Raw genomic sequence first — 4,832 nt, forward strand, 5'->3', positions numbered from 1 at the left:
AATACCACTTCACCGGGTGGATGTACATTAGGCCATGGATTTGAACCTGTCACTGAGGGGGGACTCAGGACCTTCAGGGACCCTGCCACCTGAGCTTTCATCTCATTAATTATCACCCTGTCAGGTGTGTCACATAAAAAATAAAGAAATAACAAAGGAATGTGATCTCCCGGACCTCATCAGCAGGGAGATGACTGATGAAATAAAACCGTCTCAGCGTCGCTTCCCTCAACTCTCAGCTAATGAAGGGATCACTCGTCCTTTCAAAATTGATCTCAGCAAATCCTGCGGGCTTGACGACAAGGAGAGTTTGAATCTCGTCACTTCAGCTGCTCTTTGCCTCCGGCGTGGTCACTTAACTTTTCTGATTATCTTCAGACTGAGAGAAGCTGTTTTGGCTGGAGATTTTGAACTGTGACTCAGCTTTTGTGTTGAATCTCACTGACTTTGGTGATCCCCTTACTTTTCTCTAGCGCCACCATGAGGTTGCACCTCAGGGCTTCAGTACAGCCTCACACAGCAACAACCCTTAGTCCTTCTTGTTAATTTCTGCTGCACCAGTATTAATGTAGTATGTAGTGTAACCCACATGGTCTCCAATCAGCTCTAATACACTCAGCTACATGGGTTGCATAAGAACTGAAATTGCTGATTGGAGTTTTAAACTAATTTTTATAAACAGTCATGAGCTGAAGAATGAATCACTCATGTTCAAAGCTCAGGATATAAAGCGATTTTAAGCTACTTGTTACTGTGACATGGTTGTTGTTTCTTCCATTTATCTCTAGAGAGAAGAGAAAGCTTCTGCAGTAGAAGTAATATGTAAGACATCACATAAAAAGAGAGAGAGCTGCAGCAACAGAGAGGAATTTTAAAGAGAGTAAAATCTGGATTTACTGTACGTGTCCACACGCATCCTTTTCAGGCTTCAGTGTCCACTGAGCTTTTGTGTTAATGGACTTCCTTCTCCTGCTGACAATAATGGCACAGCGAACGGTCAAATACAAATTGGCCCTCTCGAGATATCCTCCATAAACCTCATCCGACAATATGTCTATTGAAAAACAACCAAAACTAATGATTATTTTCGGTATTTTTGCTGTAGATGTTTTTCTTAGAGCGTGTGCACTGAAAAAAGTCATGTAGCTACAGAACAAAGAGCCCAACGTTAGATCTGCTTCTTTTTGCACGTGGCTCACCATGTTGGGAATTCAGTGCAGCTTTTAGGGCTGGCAGGTGACTCAGATTTGAATTATGATTTCTGTTTGCACTGCTGGATATCTCTGTAACCTGAGTGCTCCCACATCTATTAATGTGCACAAACAGGAGCACTTGACCTCAGCCTGGAGCCTCAACCAGAACAACTTGACATCAGTTCAGCCATGTTGGTTTTGAGTCACTTCTGGCTCCCCCACCATGCAAAGAAATTGAAAAATTAAAAAATTGTTACAGGGTTGTATCGGTACATCCAAGCAACGAGGTTGCCATGGCCACTAAAATCCCTATGATGCATGATAGGATGCTTTGGGACATTGTCTCCAGAGATTGTGCTAGATAGGCAAAACACTTCATGGAATCAGAACGATTGCTGGCTGAAGAGTTAAAGCTTTCAGCGACATAATTTACCTTCAAATGATCAGAGAAATGTGTCAGAATTCCAATCAGCTGTAGACGTTCTCCAGGATTTCACCAACAGTCGGCTGAGTGCTGTACTCAGAAAATCAGAGAAGCCCAGAGGAGGTGGTGAAAAATTAGTAATTGCTTTTACTGCTGTGATTGCTATACGATGAGGTGAGCAGGGACACTTTCCCATTAGACTGTGGCTCAGAGGAATATGCCTTATGAGACTCATTTGTGAGATGAGTTAATGCAATGTATATGACACCATACATGCTGAACACAGATGCATTCACAGAAAGGCAATGAGGCAGCTGAAATGCCATTTAAATTTACTTCATTACTCAGTCTGAAACGATAGTTTTGTAGGAACTTTATTGTCCACATTGTTGGAAATTGTCTTTGGCTTCCCCAGATAGAGTTAAAAATAAAAAGAATGATGAGAACAGGTGGCAGGGACACTATCAACTAACAACATGATTTGAAATGCATAAATACCTTGAAACTAAAAATCAGAACAAATCAAATCAAATGGGAAAGGCCTAGATTGAAGTCATTTTGGGTTAGCAATTTTTTTCACATCATTTGAAGAAACAGGCCAATTTAAGAGATGTTATTTCTGTAATTTGACTTACAACAACATATACAGGTGTGTCAGTGTCAGAAATACAGCGTTACATTCGGCAATGTTCTGATTGGCTTTATCGCTGGCACTGTACCAGGTTTATTGAATTACACAAAGAAAATCCAAGATATAGGCGATGATTGGAGAGGATTTGACTCATGCCAAGTCTCAAAAATAGTTGAGACAGAGTGAGACCTTGGTTTTTAAAGCTCAGTGTACAGAACTGCTGGAAACAACAAAAAAATATATTCTCAATATATTTTAATGTGCTGATCCACATTCAATACAGAATCTTTGTCACTGTCACAATAAATCTGTGTTTTCAGTATTATTCACATTCATTTAAGTCACAGCAGGCTGCTGCCTCCAATGTTAGTACCACAGCCATGCCTGGGCTTATGAACGAGTTCCACACAGTAAATTTTGGGAAACACTGATATCCAAGATCCAGTATTGGAAGAAACACTGAGTTCAGGTTTTGGAATTGGCATCAGGAGAGAAAAAGTCAGATTGGTGCATCCCAAATTTTATATTTTTCATGTCTCAAGGTGATTTGGAAATACATACATTTAAAAAAATGGTTGCTTAGCCTTTATCCACCTGACTAATCCTCTGATTCAGTGCCATGCCTACCTCACATCCACACACTGATCAGCCGAGCTATAGGTTAATACTTTAGCAGACAGTCCTTTTGTGCAGCCGCTATCAGTATGCACCATATTGATCTTCAAATCCAGTCAAGGAACTCATATGTGGAGGAGAATTAAATTTTAAAATAGAGCATAAACAGAAACACTTGCAAAATTTGTTTAGGATGCCAGACATGTATAAAAGCATAGAGAGGGCACAGCATTCTCCTTTCTACAGTTAAAACAAAAAGATTTGTCTGAAACTGCTGGTTATGGAAGCATCTGTTTAGTGTTATTACAACATATTGCACAACAGGCTGCTACAATATTGCCCCTTTGTTTCTCAGTGAGTCGGTGACTGATGTTTAAGCTTATACTGTCATTAAATCCAACACCATCATGCACTGTCCGTGTTTTCTCCAGACTTCATTCAGGGAGCCGAATCCCCTTCAGCTGTTCTTGTGCTGCAGGGACAGTCTGTTACATCGTGTCTATAAGACATGCACTTGTTGTATTGTGAGATAAAGTCAAGGCTCTTTCATAAGGGCAACTCACTGTGTTCCCTATTGTACTCCAAAGATCATGAGAACACCTCTAACTCCACCTGCTGGTTGAGCTGTTTTTGTGTTTGGCTGAACCCTCACATCACCCTCTAACTTGACTGTGTGAGAAAACATTTTGCAGAGTGTATTTTTTGACTAACAGTGGGTGATTATTCTACAGTGGACTGAAAATTAATATGACCTTTGTAGCTAAGTATAGGGCTTTTAATTTGCACTCAGTGTAATGTGATTTAGTGTCAGTTTACTCCCACCCAGCCCACCCACCCATTCTCTGACCACTCTATTATAGCTCAGACAGCTCGTTTGAGAAAAAAAAAACTGCCCTCACTAATCTCACTAGCTTCTCTGTTCTTACCAGTGCTATAAATACTGTGACAGCTGCTAATTCCTGATAATATAAGTTTACTTATTATGGGTAGTTTGCACATTCAGTCTGTTCAGGTTCACAGTTCTTAGTCTTATGCTATCCAGTATATGTATATACTGCCCTATATTCTTTATATATGTTGTTTAATGTGTTGCACCAAAGACATGATGATGATGACAAACATTTAAAAGCCCTGAGACAATTTAGATTTAGGTGATTTTTCACCTCATGCTTTTTACTGCTATAAAGCTGAGTTCAGGTTTTGTAGGTGAGATCGATGAACACACACAGGTGTTGCCTTCAATGTCGCCTCGAAATTTTCAGAGTTTAAGGATTAACTTATTGGCAGTGGTTCTTTAATATTTTGTGAAGATGGAGAGGAAGTGGAGTTTAAGTGCACTGAGGTATAACTATGACATATCAAGTTGTGTACGCTGCTAAATGCTGACAAGTAATAATAAAATATATTCAGGTAGACTTCTTCTCAGAGATTTATTACTTTCTTGAAAGGCCGCGAATATATTGAACGCATGCGCAGTGTTAAGCTGGAGAATAACAAAAATCATTTCCGGCAAAAACATTCAAAATACAGCGCATACTAGCCATCGGCTACTGAACTATGTTTCGTTCAGTTGACGTGATCACAAATGAATGAGACATTTAATGCTTGGGAAATATGGAGCAAAACATATACTTTGGGAATATATTACATGGAAATATATTAAAGCAGGAGTAACACTAGACCCGCACACTAAGCTTAAGGCAAATTGCACAAAAAGTGTGTGAACAAAGAACTTTCCTGTGAGGGTCTGTACATACAAACGAGACATTAATTACATCAATTATAAATCACGAAAGATTTACTTGCATTTACTGAAGAAGATCGAATTTGGGGAAAAAAAAGTTTTTATCCGACGAAGTTTACGCTTTTATTTTGAAGCCCAAAGCGTCGGGCTTCCTTTATGTGGCTCTCCGTCTGTTTAGCTTGACGCCGCTTCTTTAGTAGTTGGAATGAAAACTTCAGTTCACAG

Source organism: Toxotes jaculatrix, chromosome 22, assembly GCF_017976425.1.
Source record: "Toxotes jaculatrix isolate fToxJac2 chromosome 22, fToxJac2.pri, whole genome shotgun sequence".
NCBI classification, from domain to species: Eukaryota; Metazoa; Chordata; class Actinopteri; family Toxotidae; genus Toxotes; species Toxotes jaculatrix.